Below are 19,222 nucleotides of genomic sequence, written 5' to 3' on the forward strand. Positions count from 1 at the left end.
CCAGCGCCACAGAGAATCATAGAGAATGAGGGATGGAAGGAGCTCAGGAAGAATCTGGCCCAACCCCCTGCTCAAAGCAGGACCATGTGTAACTAAAGTATCTCAGCCAAGGTTTTGTCTAGTCAGGTCTTAAAAAAGTCCAAGGAGGGAAAGTCCACAACCTCTCCGGGTAACCTGTTCCGGTGTTTTACTACCCTCCTAGTGAAAAATTTCTTTCTGATATCTAACCTAAATGTCCCTTGCTGCAACTTGAGCCCATTGCCTTCTAGTTCTGTCATCTGCCGTGACTGAGCAAAGTCCAGCTCCATGCTCTTTGAATCCACTTTTCAAGTAGTTAAAGCCTGGAATTAAATCCCTTCTCAGGCTTTTCTTCTGCAGACTACATCAAACCATTTCCCTCAGCCTCTCCTCATAAGTCATGTACCCCAACCCCCTAACCATTTTCGTTGCTCTGTGCTGGACTCTCTCCAATTTGTCCACATCTTTTCTATAGTGGGGGGCCCAAAACTGGACACAGGACTCCAGATGTGGCCTCACCAGTGCTGAATAGAGGGGAAGAATCACTTTCCTTGATCTGCCGGCAACACTCCTGCTACAGCAGCCTGGTATGCCATTAGCCTTCTCGGCAAAAAGGGCATGCTGTTGGCTCATATTCAACTTATTCTCCACTGTAACCCCAGGTCCCTTTCAGCAGAGCTGCTGCTCAGCCACTGGCTCCCCAGCCTATACCGGTACACCCCATGTCCACAGTCTATTAAGTTTTCCTGCCTGTGACAAAACGCAGCATCTACACTGACACCTTGATGTTACCATGCTCTTGGAACTGCATAGGTGCATACCCTACATTGCTGATCCCCGACCCCCCGCCCCGAGCCAGGCTCCCTATGGTACGTGTTCATCTTAAAGATCATTTGACATGCAGGTGCTAGTTCCTGTGTGATGGGACTCACAATAAGGACTTGATTCTCACCATTGCACAACCCAAATGTGTGCCCTGGCCACCAAGTCACTGGGTAGGCCTTGGGTGGGAGGGAAGGGTTCTTCACTGTCCACGAGAACACTCACTTTCAAACAATCATCCAGCGTGCATTGGAGCTGGCACTTTCCCCGAATCCCCAAAAGCTGTTGTTGGAGCTGCCAGAGCTTGAAGGCGCTTAGCTCTGTGTCAGGGAGTCTGACAACCCCAGTGACCCCAGCCCCAGATGGGGCAAGGCAGGGCCACCAAGGAGCTCTGGATCCTGGAAGGGCGGGCTCTTGAGCAGCCTGGAAAACCCCAAACTGATTTCATGCATAACAGCATCCAGCACAACATGGAACCAGCTCAACATGATCTGAAGCTTTTGCGCAGAAGCAGCTTATTCTAAAAATGAAAGCAATGCATGGAAGCAAGGATTAACTATGGCTATGCCCTCTCCCGTAAGTGTCACATGTCTTGACTTGGGTAGGAGGTGGATAATGGATAAGCCTAGAGGGGCTGAGCAACATGGGGTCTGAGAGTGGAAGTGACTGCTCTTGAAAAACGCCCCACGGTGTAAACCTCAGGGAGTCAGGAGAGGAACGGAAGCTGAAGTAGCACATTGGCACGAGTCCATGCGGGCATTGATAATGGGCTGGAAAATAGACAGAAACTTCTAAGCCTCACAGGAATGAGGTTGTGAACTAGCCTCTGGAAAGGAGGAGCAGCAAGAGACTCAGCAGGTTCAAAGATGGAGCTTGAGACATTTGCTAAAGGGGTTCGGTGCTTCTGTGTCCAAGGGAATTGGACTCGCATTACTTTTCTTGCAAGTTTTCTTCTCTTCCCTTTAGAAAGCCCCTGCTGCTTCTGTCCAGCATGGGCACCTCCTCTCTGAGGTTTATACATCCCTCAGCCCGTCTGCCTTCCAGTCCATTCCAGGCGTTGTCATCTGCTGACTGGATGCCCGCCTTGCTGTGGTTGTCTTCTCCAGCCCGCCCCTTTGAACCCATGAAGAAACCAGAAGGTAAAAAACAAAGGAGAAGCGGGCAGGGCACCACTGGTGGGTTACTGTTGACTGCATGAGGGAAGCTCTTGAGGGATGTTTCTTCCAGTACTTTATTGAAGGCATTAAGGTATTTACAAACCGTAACAGGGTCCATCCAGGGTCTTATTGGCTTTGGTTTGGGAGAAGAACCCCACAATCACACGACACAACAAATACAGCCAGCTGCCGCTTCAAATCCAGGACAAGACGGGGAAACATGCTGAAACGGGGGGTACTTCTTGGCCTCTAAGTGTCTCGGGACAGTGTATGCCATTCCTGGCAGGATGGTTTGCTGACAGCCACGGGGACTGCAGGGGTTTGGGGTATGCCAGGCTGTGGATATGCTAAGCTATAATGAAGCTAAGACACTGCAAAGGACCTTGGGAGTAACAGGCTTCACTGACGGCTGGATGACCCGATAAAAGATGCAGTGAGCAAAAAGGTTAATTCAAAGTAAGCAACAAAAGTTGGGCAAGTTAGGGAGTTAGGCAAAATGGCATGTAACAGATGCAGTTGGGCTAGAAGCCATCTACTCATGTCTGCGAGACCCTGCAACAGTTGGGTCTTTCCTAGGAGCTCAGTCAAGAAGCGGATTGAGACCCAAGGTGACACAAAGGCAACCCTCCCCCTGGATGGGGTAAGTGACACCCAAAAAAAGATTTAACACTCCAGACACTTTGGAGCTCAGGTGGCCTGACATCCCTGTACCCAGTTACGTGAGAGGGGTTGTTCCCAGACCCATCTGCGTCCAGAGGCAGCAACACGATCCTCCCACAGGAGCAGTGTCCAACTGCTCCCTGGGCCACATCTTTTCTATCCGTGGAGACTCATGCAAAGTCTGGGCCTCACTCTGCTCTCGGGGGTCCTGGATATGGCCCGGTGGGAAGGGGCTCTTTCCAGGGTGGCTCCATTGACTTCACTCCAGTGTAAGGGAGAGGGCAATCAGGGAGGTGGAGAACACAGGGCAAAGCGGGGCGCATCGTTGTGGTGGTCCCAGTCCTTCCCAGGTCCACGAGGGAGGCCAGTCATGAGCTGTAACAGACACGAGAGAGATGAGGAGTGACTGGAGGGAATGGCCCAGCTCTAATACATCCCTGTTGGACCCAAACCATGGCTTAGGAAGTGTGGCCCAGGAGTGCAGTGGGTGAGGCCCTTGTCACATGTAGCCCTGCAGGAGAGGTGGTGGCCTCAAGAAGGCTGCCATATTTCTCAAAGACGGGCCAGGAATAGGGCTGGGAGTGGGTGAAGAACCGTCCCCACCTCCCACTGTGCACCTGGCAGGATAGCGGTGCTCAATCCCCACTGGGTGCATGGTCCATTGAGCAGAGCCCCAGTAGGGATCACTTCATTTTTACCCCTGGACCAGTGGGGGGCCCAGGGACAGTGTCACTGGGGCAGCCACTTTCCCTCCAGGCAGGATCCAAGGGAAGCACAACACCTTGCTGCCCTGCAGTCTGTGATCTCGGTGTGCCATGATTGAGCCCCTGGGAGTGCAGAACAGGCCAGTGCAGTGTGTGGGCTCACGGGGAGGACGTCGGAGGCTCTCACCGTGTCTGTGGCATCTAGTCGTTGGAGCTGCCCCTGTAGCGCACGCTCACCCACACCACAGCGCAGACCATGCACAGGAACACGGGCACCTTCAGGCCGACCAGGAGCAGGAAGTGGACGTGGCTGGCCTGGGAGCTGTGCAGTTGGGTGACAGTGGGGAGAGGTGAACTCTCTAGATTTGAATACACTCCTCCCACTGACCTACCTGTTCCCCGGCTGCTCTCAGGCTGAAGGTGGGAAGGATGTTTCAGCATGAAGAAAAGGAAGTCCCAGGGTTTCAGCACCTGCCCCTGACACAGACCCCCACAACTTCCTCGGGGATTCATTCATGCAGTCCCAGAGCCAGCAGCAGCTTGGTTCCCAGTCTGCCCTTTCCAGTCAGTGCTGTCCTACCCACAGAGTCTGCCTCCAAGGAGCTGCTGATCAAAGAAGCCCCGTGGGACGTTTTCAGCAATGGGGTGCAGTTGGGCTAGATGTCCTCAACCTGGGGTGAGGGTACGGGCACTGACCTTTGGGGAACACTGTGCACAGTAGCAATTCTCCAGGTTAAAATGGGCATTGTGAACTCAGTAGAAGTCGGGGTCTCCATGGTTGATAACACTGGGGTGGGAAGCACTGCAAAGGAGACCAGAGCTTCATTGGGTGCAAGTTGCACCTGATGGCGGGGATGTGCTGCCAGCACTGTTAGGTGACAGCACAACTCAATGTCCTTATGTGACGCAGCCCAGCGCAACTGTGGTATAAGCTCACCATCCAGCTCCTTCATTAAAATGGTAGGTTGAAAATGTTTGGATCCTCTAAAGCACACATTCCTTCATTTCAAGGGCTGGCAAAAGGACCCAACTGTACTTATACCTCACAGTGAATGCAAATGCCAAACCCTTAATAATTTAGAGAGCAACACGGAGCCAAAGGCAACTCTTTGGGTCCTGGGAATCAGGGAACGCAAACAAAGCACCACTTCACCGAGTGAGAGGAGGGAAACCCCCCTGTGTCCCAGGGCCTGGCAGCCAGAGCTCTGTGATCAGGAACCAGCCCAACCCTTCGCTCCCACATCTGTGTCCGGGGGGTCCCCCTGAGTCCAGCCACACTCTCCGGCCTCTGGTTTTTCACAGGCATCTGGGTTTCACTCCTGGGATGACCCAGCCTTAGGCTCACACGTGGGGTCTCTCAGATCTTGGGTGCGATCTGCCTCAACCCAGATCTTCCAGAAGGGCCAGAGCTGTTGGGGTGTAAGGCCCTGGGGGTGCAGCACAGCCAGGTGCGCAGCACGTAGAGCCCACAGTTTCTACGGGGTCATCAGCTTATGCTGCTCCCTACTCCTTCCCCTCCTCCGACTCCTCCTCATGGGCCAATGTTCCCTCTGACACAGCCCCCACTCCCACCCTCTGCTCTCTTTCAGGAGGATCAGGCCCTGGTAGCGCTGCTGCCCAGAGCAGGGTGACTTGGAGGGGGAAGGAGAATGCAGCTGGCATCATGGACTGGTCCCGCGAGGCTCTGCTGGGTCTGTCCAGGAGGTGGGTCAGACAGAGGAGCAGGGTCATGGGGAACCTCTGTAATGGGAGCACTGGGCACAGGGCAATGCGGGCAGAGCATGGGGCGTGATGGGGGTGATGGGGCTGATGGTCTTCAGGGTTGAATCTCCCCTTGCATTACTGGGGACCTTCACATTGAGAGCCTGCCTGACCACAGCACCCTCCACCCGCTTTTCCTCTGAGCAGGGAGGAAGGGGAAGGCAGTTACCTGGGGACACGATCACCTCCACAGCGTGCCTGGGATCAAACAGTCCAAGCCTCAGCACCCCGCAGTGGTACACGCCAGCATCCGTCTTGGTCAGGTGCTCCATGCTAACCGTGAACACATGCAGGCTGTGGTTGTCCTGGATGGAGAAGCGGCCCTCTCGCACCTTCGCCTCCGACCCGTTGGTCTGAAGGATGAACTCCCAGTTGAAACAGTGGAAGGAAGATCCTTCTCTACACCAGAACTTCCCATACTTCTCATAGCCCTTGTCGTACCTGCATGTCACGGACACCGACCCACCTTCAGGGCCCGTCACCGTCCGGGGGCCTGTCACTGCCACGCTGCCTGGAGGAGACACTGACACAGAGAGACCCTGAGCCCTTTGCCCTGCGATGACGTTCCCAGGGAAGACTGGGGATGCCATGGCCCGTGCACGGAGGGAAGGAGGAGAAAGGGCAACACAGGGCGTCACATTTTCTGAATCAGAAAACTTTCTCTGAGAGAGATTTTCCTGCAGAAAATCTCCAGTGTGAACATAAGAGTTTGTTCTGACTGGGAACACTGGACCTGAACCCGTCAAGGCAGTGTCTGGATCTGACACCTCGAAACAAGCCGGTGCTTGTTACTGTAACAGGGAGCCCTGGCCCTGTTACTGCAAAGTGGTGTGGCCCTTTTATGGCCAGTCTTCAGGGCACGGCCATCCGGCAGAGCAGGGGTTCAGGGGAGCCCTGCAGGTGGGTCAGCGACCGGGGCTGATGGGCCGAGCCGATGGGAGCAGCCAGGCCAGGCGCAGGCAGAGAGCGGGCTCCTGATTGCCCAGGAGACCAATAGAAAACACCTCTGCAGGCCGGGGCACAGGACAGCACGACCCGGAGAGGTACTTATACCTCACAGTGAATGCAAATGCCAAACCCTTAGTAGTTTAGAGAGCCACACGGAGCCAAAGGCAACCCTTTGGGTCCTGGGAATCAGGGAACACAAACCCAAGCACCACTTCACCGAGTGAGAGGAGGGAAACCCCCCTGTGTCCCAGGGCCTGGCAGCCAGAGCTCTGTGATCAAGACCAGCCCCTCCTTTTGCTCCCACCACACCTGTGTCCGGGGGGTCCCCCTGAGTCCAGCCACACTCTCCGGCCTCTGGTTTTTCACAGGCATCTGGGTTTCCTTCCTGGGATGACCCAGCCTTAGGCTCACACGTGGGGTCTCTCAGATCTTGGGTGCGATCTGCCTCAACCCAGATCTTCCAGAAGGGCCAGAGCTGTTGGGGTGTAAGGCCCTGGGGGTGCAGGACAGCCAGGTGCGCCGCACGTAGAGCCCACAGTTTCTACCGGGTCATCAGCTTATGCTGCTCCCTACTCCTTCCCCTCCTCCGACTCCTCCTCATGGGCCAATGTTCCCTCTGACACAGCCCCCACTCCCACCCTCTGCTCTCTTTCAGGAGGATCAGGCCCTGGTAGCGCTGCTGCCCAGAGCAGGGTGCCTTGGACCGGGAAGGAGAATGCAGCTGGCATCATGGACTGGTCCCGCGAGGCTCTGCTGGGTCTGTCCAGGAGGTGGGTCAGACAGAGGATCAGGGTCGTGGGGAACCTCTGTAATGGGAGCACTAGGCACAGGGCACTGTGGGGAGAGCAGGAGGTGTGATGGGGGTGATGGGGCTGATGGTGTTCAGGGTTGAATCTCCCCTTGCATTACTGGGGACCTTCACATAGAGAGCCTGCCTGACCACAGCACCCTCCACCCCCTCTTTCCTCTGAGCAGGGAGGAAGGGGAAGGCAGTTACCTGGGGACACGATCACCTCCACAGCGTGCCTGGGATCAAACAGTCCAAGCCTCAGCACCCCGCAGTGGTAGGTGCCAACATCCGCCTTGGTCAGGTGCTCCATGCTAACTGTGAACACATGCAGGCTGTGGTTGTCCTGGATGGAGAAGCGGCCCTCTCGCACATTTGCCTCCGACCCGTTGGTCTCAAGGATGAACTCCCAGTTGAAACAGCGGAAGGAAGATCCTTCTCTACACCAGAACTTCCCATACTTCTCATAGCCCTTGTCGTACCTGCATGTCACGGACACCGACCCACCTTCAGTGCCCCTCACCGTCCGGGGGCCTGTCACTGCCACGCTGCCTGCAGGAGACACTGACACAAAGAGACCCTGAGCCCTTTGCCCTGCAATGACGTTCCCAGGGAAGACAGGGGATGCCGTGGCCCGTACATGGAGGGAAGGAGGAGGAGGGACAACACAGGGTGTCACATTTTCTAAATCAGAAAACTTTCCCCGAGAGAAATTTTCCTGCAGAAAATCTCCAGTGTGAACATAAGAGTTTGCTCTGATGGGAACACTGGACCTGAACCCGTCAAGGCAGTGTCTGGATCTGACACCTCGAAACAAGCCAGTGCTTGTTACTGTAACAGGGAGCCCTGGCCCTGTTACTGCAAAGCGGCGTGGTCCTTTTATGGCCAGTCTTCAGTTCATGGCCATCCGGCAGAGCAGGGGTTCAGGGGAGCTCAGCAGGCGGGTCAGCGACCGGGTCTGATGGGCCGAGCCGATGGGAGCAGCCAGCCCAGGCGCAGGCAGAGAGTGGGCTCCTGATTGCCCAGGAGACCAAATGAAACACCTCTGTAGGCTGGGGCACAGGACAGCACGACCTGGAGAGAAGCAGGTGCGGGGAAGCAGGCACGCTGCCTCGGGTCTTTGGTCTTTGTTATAGCCCAGGGCTTAGTGTTTAGGAAGTTGTTTAAACTGGTGTTTTGGAGGCCTCTTTAGTGCCCAGAGCCTCATAACCGCCTTGAGCTCTTCCAGGAGCAGGCTCAAGACTCCAGTCAGTATTGAGACATAGTGGAGCCCGGCAAAGGTGCAGAGAGACACGGGGCAGAGAGCCCAACACCAGAGGGGCACAGAGACCCAGGGGCCAGAGAGCCTGGTGCCAGAAGGGCGCAGCAGACAAGACCAGGGGCTCAACGACAGGAAAGCGGGGAGCGGAGCTAGCAGCTCAAAGCCTGGTCCAACACAGCCAGATTAAAGGGGCAGTGGCTGAACAGGCTGAGGTCCCAGCAGAGGTGACAGTAGTCATGTAACACCTGCGAGGCATGGGGCAGGGTGAGGGTTGGTATGGAGCCCTGCAATTAACTCTTAAGGCAGGAGTTTGTCACCTCCAGGTGTTCTCTGGAGCGAGGACCTGATCTGGGAAGCCCTGGGGCAGCTACTCTTTAAGAACAAAATGAAACATCAAGATGTGGCAGGCGAGTGAAGGGAAGACTGTTCCCAGCAGTACATTGAAATACAGGGCACTCTGGGGCACCTCCAGGGGTGCTCGACCACCTCGGGGATGTTGCCCTGTTACATTTACCTTTTAAAATGGCATCTCATTTGCATTTCCATTTCATCCTGCTCATTTCTCGGAACTTCCCCCAAAATATCTTCCTGTTCTTTTTTATGCCCTCAACTTCCCTTCACAGGCTTTTCTCTGCAACCATGAAGGCTAATGAACCTTAGTCTTTCTAAGACAGCGAGAGTGCAGCATAGTGACATGACTCCAGGTGCTGGGTCTTTAAGACACCCAACAATTATGCTGAGGCTCCTGATAAAATTCTGATCCAACAAGACTGGATCTTCTCCTCCGCCAGCTGAACTGAACCGGGTAAGGCAGTGTCTGGATCTGGTATCTCGAAACAACCACTATTACTTTAGTTTTGTATTACAATGGCCTCTCATTAGTATTTGCATTTCATATTACATATTTTGGGGCTCTTCCCCAAAAATACCCTCCCGTCTTTTTTCCTGCCCTCAGCTCCTCTTCTCAAGCTGTCTTTGCACCCATGACGGCTATTGAGCCTTCATCTTTCTTTCTAAGAAAACTGAGAGTTCAATATAATTACATGACTCCAGGAGCTGCATCTTTAAGAAAACCAGCAAGTATCTTGAGGCTCAGGATGACCTCCTGATCCGACAACAATGGATCTTCTGTTCAGCACTGAGATCCTTATTTTCCATGCATTTGGAGGCACCAACTCCTGCAAACCTCCTGTCATACTCACCTGGGAAGAGAATCCAGAGCCAAAGAGGGAGCATGCACATGGTCCTGGTCCCTGCACAGCTGAATCTGGTCTCTGCAGCTGCCCTGGGACTTGCTGCCTTTCAGGAGTGCTGAAAACAAGCCTGAGACTGCTTCTCTACTTTGCAGTTTCCACCTCTGTCAGCTACTGTCCTTCCATGTGAAAATGCTTCTGTGCAACTATAGGAAGTGAAACAACATCGACTCTTGTGTTACGTATACTGTATGATGCTGTCTTAAAAAAAAATAGCAGGTTAGTACCCAGCCTTGAAAGTTTTTTTTTTTCTTTTCTGGACAGGCCAGAGGACCATTGTGGATCCACAGTTTTAGGGTCTCTCTCTTAAGTGTTGCAATTTGTGATGAAATCAAATTAACTGATTCCTCTTTCTTGGCTTTCTGATATCCCTAGATCTGGACAGACTCTCTGTCGATAATCTCTGGTGCCCAGATCCCCTCAGTGAAGACCCCAATAATGTTTGTAGCTCAGAGGTCATCAGAGAGTCAGATTCCGGTCTTTGGATGCGATGATTTTATACCAAGGACGTGATCCTTTATGCTCTGGTGTGTGAAAGCTTCTCTCACTTCTGTCCCTACCACACACTTGGTCTAAAAACAGGTGTCACCAAAAACGCTTGCTCCCACTTTAATTCAGAGTCTCCCCCTGCTCCCCATGAGCCTTGGGAGTGCTAAGTGCTGAACAGTGGCCCTGCTGCATGCTGGCAAACAACCTGGCTTCGTGGACTCCAGACGGGACGAGCGAGGAGGGCCAAATGGAGATTGTGGATGAAATGGGTGAGGAGGACAAAATGGAGCTGTCTCCTGCTGGCGCTCTTGGATTTACTGAATAGCATAGAAGCACAGCTAATGATCGCAATGTGTGCTATAGTGATGCTTGTAAACTGTTGCGATGAGATGCCAATATGTAAACGCACCTCACAAAAAAGACACTTAGATGTGCGGTGGCGTGGGATAGCCGGGAGGCAGGCGCAGAACTGGGGGCTGACAGGGTTTTGTGGATCACCCTCAGGAGCAGCAGCCACTGGGTCTGGGCCCACATGAGCAACTCAGCCTGGTGGGAGCGAACCGTTCTGACCACGTGGAGCAATCAGCAGCGGCTCGAGATGTTGTGAATGACCAGGGAGATGTTTAATAACAACGTCCTGACGCTGGTCCTGAACAGAGCAAGGCAGGACACCGTCATGTGTTGGGCCATTGTGGCAGAGAAGAGGGTGGCCATGACCATCATGAAACTGGCCGCCCCGCTAGCCTCTGTTACATCCCAAAACAGTTTGGGTTTGGCTTCCTGCACAGCTGGGCCGGTGACTCATGAGTTATGTTATTTGGTGCAGGATGTGGCAGCAAACAGCTTAATTTGCCTCAATAATCCCCAGGAACTCACTGATGGCTTCAATGCCATGGGGTTCCCAAACTGCATGGGGGCTTTAGACAGCACACACATCCCTGCGCAATCCCCCTTGCTGGCGAGCCACATATTCACAAACAGGAAAGGATTTGCCTCAGTAATCCTGCAAGCTGTGGTTGACCCCCGGGGCCAGTTCACTAACATTTTTACAGGATGGGCCAGCAGCACGCATGATGCACATGTGTTTAGAAACTCTGTGTTGCCCGGCTTGATGAAGAAAGAAGACTATGTACCCAGAGTCCCTGACAGACTGATCCATGGTGCTCTTGTCCCCCTGCTTATAATAGCCGATGCTACTTACCCCCTCAAGCCTTGCCTCATGAAGCCTTATGCGGGGCACATTACCTGCAGAAGATGATTTTCAACTATCATCTCAGCCAATGCAGGGTAGATGTTCAATGTGACTATGGCCATGTGAAAGCACGGTAGAGGGCCCTGAACTTGTGTTAGAGCCAGAAAACATAACAGCCTTCATAGTGGCAGCCTGCATGCTCCACAATATTTGTGAAACCAGGGAGGAAGTTGTCAGTGAGTCATGGGCTGACAAAATGCAGGAGGAAGTGGGAAAGCAGAGACATGGGCAGGCAGTGCATGGCAACCCACAGCGCCAGCCTGGAGATGCTGCTTGGGCGGACCTTGTGTGGGATTGCCTGGCCGCACAGATCATGAACACTGCTGACAACTAGCACTGACTGGTTCTTCTAATAAAAATAAAGTTCTCATCATTTTGCAACAGGGAACACCTGTATCTTCAGTACATTGTCTATAGTGCAGGGGAGGAGGTTTCAGTGAGGGCACAGTGAGGGCAAAGATCAGGTGTGATGGGTATAGGGGTTACTGGTTTGATGGTGGTGCCCCCTGCTATAATCAGCAGCAAGGTGGATGGGTAACTGGCTCCCCCTGCTGGAATTTCATGGGAATTGCACATTGGGCTTAATTCGTTAAAAGGCTGTTATGTGCAAACAGTGATGAAACATTCTAAAATAAACCGTTTTAAATGTAATAAACTTATGTCATTTAATGAGGATTAAACCCCATTATGTGTACAAGTGCCTTGTGTGGATCAGTAGTGTGTCCTGAGAAGTTTAAAAACCCTGCAGATTCTCTGAAATGCCCTAATGTCATTGTCTTCTCATCTGGTGCAGCCTGCTGCTCTGTTCTCTCACCTGCCCCTTCTACAGTCTTAAGAAACCAGGATGCAGGAGGAGCAGGAAAGAGCAAGTAACCAGTGAGCTGGACACCACTGCATGATGGAGACTCTCGGTGGATGTTAGTGTTTAGTCAGTGAAATATTCCAATAACTTAATTTAGACAATTGTATTTATTCTAAAATTTACAAGACACAAGAGGCTACCATGCCGCCATCCAGCTACAACCAAACTAACACAACAAAATATAATCACGGCCACCACTTCATATCCAGGTAAAGAAGAAAACCTGCATGAGATGAGTCCATACACTTGTCTCAGGCAGCCTTCAAGGGTCTGCATTTTGTTTGTTGCTTCTGCCAGGATATTATGGCTTGCAATTTTTTAAAAAATTATTTGGAGATTTCTAAAACATAACAGGGTCTCTCCAGGGCTCTGGCTGGCCTTAGCACAAAACAAAGAACATAACCACTCTAGCACAATGAATAAGAAATGCAGCACCCTTCTCAAAACCAGGAAGGGAGGGGAAAAAGAGTCTGACCTATAAGGCCTTAACAGATTATTATTCATTCTCCAGATATCCCTGCATGATGTTTATGGAGATGCTTTGCCAATTGACCTTGCAGGACCAAAAAGGGAGTTGAGTAAGGTGGAAGCCTGCATTGCTAGAGCTGTCTCAGGTCTTATCCATAAAGACCCTGTCTTTAAGCAAAAAAATAGAGATTTGATTTATTATGATAACCTTAACCTTTGATACACACAAATCCCAGTTTTTAGCACCCCTTCACTCCCTGAAGACCTAGGAAAAGACATCCTGGGCCTTACTCCTCACAAGGAGAGGATCCTGGATTTGTCCCAGGGTGAAAGGGCTGTTCCCAGGGGAACTCCTTTGACTTTGCTCCAGAGTGACTTCAGTATAAGGGAGCAGAGAATCAGGTCGAGCACCTGGGAGATGCTGAACGCAGGGCAGGTGGAGGCATTGCTGGTGTGAGAGTTGAGGCCCTTCCCGGGCCTAGGGGTGAGGCAGGTCATGATCTGTAACACATCAGAGACCAGTGGTGACTGGGGCAGAATTGTTTGATGCTCGTTCCTTGGAGACAGCAGTTATCTTGATGCAGTCTGGCCTGAGATCCTGCATCAAGGACTACAGGGCAGTGAGAAGGTCCCCCCACCTACAACAGACAGTAATGTTTGGCCTAACTGTAACCTGGACAACATGGCAGGGTGTACAGGGTTGGAGGAGTTAGCACATGTAGGCATGAAGACAATGAAGCCACCTCAAGAGACAGGACTTCTTTCCCCTGGGTAGGTCAGGAGTGAGTGAGGCAATGGCTCCAACTCCCACCATGCACCTGACAATGGATCCGTGCTCAACTCCATTGGGAGTAAACTCCACTGGGCACAAACCTACCAGGGATTACTCCAACACAATCTCTGGACCAGTGGGGGAACTGGGGAGCAGGGACAGTGACCTGAGCAGCTGGCTTCTTGCCTGAATGGATCCAGAGGACACACAACATATACTTCCCTTTAGCCTGTGATGACCACAACATTAACTTTTGCGATAAATGCCGGAAGCTCTTACCACATCTGTGTGGCACCATGGCACAAGAGCTGTCCCTGTAGTGCACGCTCACCCATGTCACGGCACAGACCATGCACAAGAAGACGGGCACCTTCAAGCCGACCAGGAGCAGGAAATGGATGCTGCTGGCCTGGGACCTGCAGGTGGAGGACGGTGTAGAATGAGAAGTCAAGCCCTCTTGGTTGGACTAGACTGCTCTCTTCCTGAAGGTGGGATGGGTGTTTATGAAGGGAAGGTCTTTTAGTTTGTCTCCACTTGCAGCTGAGTCCCCACACATTCATATTCCCCCTTTGCAGACTCCCTCTTTCTAGGCTATACAAGGGCAGAGGTGCCAAAGAAACTTGTCATGGGACTCAATGGGCGCCTGTACATGTTGTTGGCTTTGTGTAGATGAATGTATTCTTTAGTGGGGTTTTGTGTTTCACAATGTACCATGATGTTTCCTGTTACTATTTTGCATGGGTTTAACACTCCAAATTCATAAATGTGCTATTACAAGTTAGTGACTCTAAAGGGCACCTCATAACCATTTTACCCTCCAGAGAGTCTACTACTAAATTACAGTAGGGGGCAGTTTTGGTATGTAATTTGTGTCATGCTTCGTACCTTTTATTCATAAAATAAATCAACCAATAAATGGTCAATTTGATGGGCTGTGCGGGACAGGTTTTGGTTGATTTCGGGGGACAGGGGTCGGTGAGGTGCGACTGGTTTTGCTTTTGGTTGCTGCACCAAATATGCCCCCCTGCACAGCGGCCAGCATACGCCCCCACACCTGAGTACATGCTGCAGGAAGGCACCCTTCGATAGGGTGTCACACATAAAGGAAACGAGCTGCAGGAAGGAGAAGGAATGAGGGTTACAACAGCAGAATCACATGCTGGCTCTGAGCCTGGGTAGCTGCCAACAGGAATACAGGACCGGACTGAGCTGGATCTGAGCATGGCTTTTAAGAACGCAGGTCGTCCCACCAAGCTTCAGGAAAGGACGAGGACTCCCTGTTACAGCCGGAAAGAGCTTTACTTCTTCCCGGCAGTGCCAAATCCAGTGCAAGTACTGGAAATGATTCTGCCTACTGCTGCCAGGGTGTGTGGGACCATGAAGTCCCTGAAGTTTGTAGGGGGAAATTCCCCCACCATGGGCATGGGATAGCTAGTCTTAGGCTTCCCTCTGTCTCTGGCAGTGACATGTCAGGGGTGGGCAAGGATGGAAAGAAAAAGCTCTTCATTTTTGATTCTGGGAAAGCTGCAGCTTACAGGAAGCCTGGGAGAAACTGAGTCTGTGACACATTACAGCAGTCCCGTGTGCATCTGTCAGTCCAGAATGGATGGCGGGGAAGGTGTCCTCTTTGCTTCTCCTGCCTAGGCTTTACCTTTTGGAGGCAAAGCACATAACCTCAGCCAGAGCCCTCCCTTCCATGGTGATGCTGTTCTTGGTCCCTACGGTACGTCCTGCCTTGTTTTCATTGTCTGAATCCCTGTGATAATATCCACCTCGATGACCAGATGATGGCAGGAGGCAGGGGAGCGGGGAGGGGGAGAGGAGGAGGGCAGGGATGGGGATTCAGCTGAAGAGATTGCAAATAAAGAAAAGGTTTTGCAGGCTGTGACAGCCTTTCCCTCCTGCTCCCTGAGCTAGCCAATAGGGACTCTAAACCTGGCAGTTCAATGGAGCAAAGCAGTCCTGCCTGGGGAACAGCCACAGATCACTGATGCCCCTACAACAGGGCATTGCTAATCCTCTCTTTCTGTATTCATTTTGGGGGCACTGCCTAGTCTACCTGGGGTTAACATGGCAGTCTCCAAGTTGCCCGGTCAGTCAGTGGGACTGGTTCCAGGGTGAAGCTGGGCTTCAGCAACTGCAGTGTTTTAGGTCTGTGAGCTCATTCATTGTGGGCCTCCAGGGCATGGCCAACAAGTGCATATCACTCTGTATTTTAGTTGGTTTAAACATAAAAGATGCCAAATTTTAGCTGATTTTGGTTTTAAACTTCATTGTTAAACAACAAGAAAGATTTCTATAGTATACCTCCCTGCCTCCTGCCATCTGATATCCCCAGCGAAGGAATCCTGCCTTATCTGCACACCAAAGAGCAACTCACAATCGATCTCTGCACACACACGCTTACCGAAACTGAAAAATCTGCCCTTTCTAAAGGCCTAAATTTCTACCCAGAAAAATATGCTAATAAAATACCTCAATAAGCCAACTCACAAAGACACTGTCATGGGCCCAGAGGAAGAGACTTTTACCTTCAGCTTCCTCTGTGCAAAAATGAAATTTATTTTTTACGTGTGGGGACTCTTTACCATCTTTCATTTTCCCTGAGCCTGAGGAAGGACGTGAGTGCCCGAAGCTTGCAGAAAAGTCTTTTTTTGTTGTCATTTCTTAGTTGATCAGGTATCATCTCTGAACTAAGAGTTCTAGAGGTTTTTGCATTTCTTTTTCGTCTGACCAACATGGCTACCAAATACATCCCTATCACTCTGTAATGCATGCAGAAGGGATGGTAACCACAAAACATGAGGACTCTCCTGGTGCTACCAGGTCTACTTCTTTGGGCACTTCCCTGGTCCTGTCAGCAGCGGGCTTGGCACTGAGACCCAGCCCCACTCCAGCACCTGCCCCAGGAAAGAGCCCTGTTCCCTGCGGGAGAGTCTCAGGAAGCATCAACAACCACTGCCTCAGGAAAACAAGTGGTGGCACAGGCCACGAGCCCCCAAAACCAGGAGTGAGCAACCAGGAGCTTAGTGTGTGAAGATGAGCCCACGCATTCCCGCTGAGGGAGATTTTGGTGGAGGGATGGGGGCAGCCCAGGGCTAAGGGCAGAAGCCCACCCCACTGCTGTGAGATTGCACCTAGGAGACCACCTGGGCATGGGAACTTGCCCCTCAATGTATTCACCTGCAGCGCCGCACGCCCCTGATCCCTGCGAGGGGGATTCCTTGATGAGGCTGTGGTGTTGGGCAGGAGGTAGCTGGGTGTGGGTCAAGAAATGGCTTGTCATGGCACTGCCCTCCCCTGCCAGCATCCACATGCCTGAACCCCCTCCCCATCTCTTGCCACCTGTTTGGTTATGTTGCACCACAGGTGTAATAGGATCTGACTTTAGGAAGCGCCGGGCACTGACCCACTTGGGTGCTGCACCGCACTGCAAAGCCCCTGGGGTTCCTGTGGACGGGAGCAGGGCAGGGACTTACCTGGAGACACAAGCAGATCCACAGCATGTGAGGGATCAAAATCAAGTGGCTTATTTATCCCGCACAAGTAGGTGCCGGTGTCCGCCATCGTCAGGGTCCCCATGGACACCGTGATGGTGCACTGGGCGTGGTTGTCCTGGATGGAGAATCGGTCCTGCCGCACCTCAGCCTCTGGCCTTGTGGTCTCTATGATGTGGCTGCCCAAGCACAATACCAGGTTGTTTCTGCACCAGAATTTTGGAAACTCTTCGTAGCCTTTCCCATAGTGGCACATCACAGACACCGAACCTCCTTCAGGTCCCGTCACCCTCTCGGGGCCCATCACTGCGTTGGCATCTGTCTGTGTCACAACAGCTATTGTCGTGCAGCAGCCTGTGGAGGCAGAGACATGGAGAGTTATTTCCATGCCCCAGCGGTGAGGAGTACTGCAGGGATTGCTTTGGCAATCCCTCTGCATGTTTGACTTCAAGGACAGAGCTGGAAAATGCTGAGATATTTGTCATCCTTATCCATTCACCATGGGGGTAGCAAATAGATAAGACCCCCCACCCCCCCATTTAATCAGGGGAAAATTCCCATGAACAGTCTCTTGCTCAGAACACAGGCTAACTGGGCTCCTTGCTTTCCTCCCTCCGGCTGCTGGATGACGGGAGGGTGCTGCACCTTGGGAGAAGGAATCCACAGCACACATACAGGCTGGGGAGTTCCCCTCTTGAAAGCACAGAGGCGGAAAGGGATCTTGGAGTCATTATTGACTCCAAGATGAACATGAGCCGCCAATGCCGGACTGCAGCAAGCAAGGCCAGCCATACCTTGTCATGCATCCAAAGGTGCATCTCTAGCTGGTCCAGAGAGGTGATCCTCCCCCTCTATGCGACTTTGGTCAGGCCACAGTTGGAGTACTGCGTCCAGTACTGGGCGCCGCACTTCAAAAGGCATGTGGCCAGCCTGGAGAGGGGTCAGAGGAGGGCCACCCGCTTGGTGAGAGGGCAGCAGGACAGGCCCTACGAGGAGAGACTGAGGGACCTGAACCTGTTCAGCCTCAGCAACAGGAGGCTGAGGGGGGACCTGGTGGCTGCCTACAAGCTCATCAGGGGAGATCAACAGCAAATAGGCAGAGCCCTTTTCTCCCCAGCACCACCTGGGGTGACGAGGAACAATGGACATAAGCTGATGGAGAATAGGTTTAGGTTAGAGATCAGAAGGCAATATTTTACAGTTGGGGTGGCCAAAATCTGGAACCAACTTCCCAGGGAAGTGGTCCTCGCCCCTACCTTGGGCAAATTCAAGAGGAGGTTGGACGATCACCTGTCTGGGGTCTTGTGAACCCAGCATTCATTCCTGCCTGTGGCAGGGGGTCAGGCTAGATGATCTGTTCAGGTCCCTCCTGACCCTAGCTACTATGAAACTATGTATCTATGAGGAGAGTTGCCTAATGCAAGGCAGGAGACCCCAGCTAGTGGATTCTTTTATCTTTTATCTTCACTCACTTCCACAGCATGTGTGGGATCAAAATCAAGCGGCATATTTATCTTGCACAGGTGGGTGCCGCTGTCTGCTCTGGTCAGATTCTCCATGGTCGCTGTGATGGTGTGCTGGGTGTGGTTGTCCTGGATGGAGAGTCAGTCTTGGTGCACCACGGCCTCTGACCCTGTGGTCTGTAGGATGCACTCATTGAAGCATGATAATATCCTGTCTCTGCACCAGAATTTCAGATACTCTTCATAGCCTTTCCCATAGTGGCATGTCACAGACACCGACCTATGCTCAAGGCCCATCACCATCTCAGGGCCCGTCACTGTGTTACGATCTATCAGTGTCATAATGTCTATCACTGTGGAGGCACAGACATTTCCATGCCCCAGCAGTGAGGACTAGTGCAGGGATTGCTTTGGCCTCTCATGTGTTTGGCTGCAGGGACAGAGCTGAGAAATGCTGAGATATTTGTCATCCTTATCCAGTCCCTATGGGGGCAGCAAATAGATAAGAAGAACCCCCCACACCTGTAATCAGGGGCAAATACCCCTGAATAGTCTCTTCCTCAGAACGTGCACCATCAAACTGAGCTTCTTGCTCCCTTCCCTTCGCTTACTGGCCTGATGCTGCCATTGCTGGCTCAAAGTGGGAGACACCAGACAGTGAATTTTCTTTCATTTTCTAATTATGATGAGCATGTGTGGTTCATTAGTCTCTGTCATACCTGGGCATCACAGACCTCAACGTGCCTTCAGGGCCCATCGCTGTCCTGGGGCCCATCACCAGATCCTGTCAACACCCAGCCTGTGCAGGAGACAGGGAATCCCTGAGCCTTTCTCCCTGCAATGATGCTCCATCCCCGTGGGCAGGGGATATGTGGATTTTTTCGGGCAGGGGTTGCAGAAGCGTGTGCCCTGTTTGGATACATGTGGTGGGGGCAGTGCTGGGACTCAATCTTTCCAACTAAAAAGTTTCCCTTGTGAGAACATTTTCTGCAGGAAAACTTCAGTGTTAAATACAGTGTATCCTTTTGGAGCCGGAAAAGTGGGCTTG

At 52.3% G+C, this 19,222-nt stretch overlaps 1 non-coding gene across 4 annotated transcripts; it reads right to left on the reverse strand.

Moving 5' to 3' along the window:
- Positions 1 to 2,052: 2,052 nt before the first annotated feature.
- On the reverse strand, positions 2,053 to 13,576 carry LOC109280203 (uncharacterized). 4 transcript variants are annotated; one of them, XR_009463829.1, is made up of 5 exons: positions 13,494 to 13,576; positions 9,321 to 9,517; positions 7,068 to 7,421; positions 3,549 to 6,904; positions 2,053 to 3,032 (listed from the first exon to the last, which is right to left on the reverse strand). It is a non-coding gene; the product is annotated as an uncharacterized LOC109280203 (transcript). The 4 variants fall into 4 exon arrangements; XR_009463828.1 differs by having other exon boundaries at positions 3,549 to 4,163; positions 5,292 to 7,421; XR_009463830.1 differs by having other exon boundaries at positions 3,549 to 3,967; positions 4,058 to 7,421.
- Between the last annotated feature and the right edge of the window lie 5,646 nt (positions 13,577 to 19,222).

The sequence above is a fragment of the Alligator mississippiensis genome, chromosome 8 (assembly GCF_030867095.1).
Source record: "Alligator mississippiensis isolate rAllMis1 chromosome 8, rAllMis1, whole genome shotgun sequence".
Taxonomy (NCBI): Eukaryota; Metazoa; Chordata; order Crocodylia; family Alligatoridae; genus Alligator; species Alligator mississippiensis.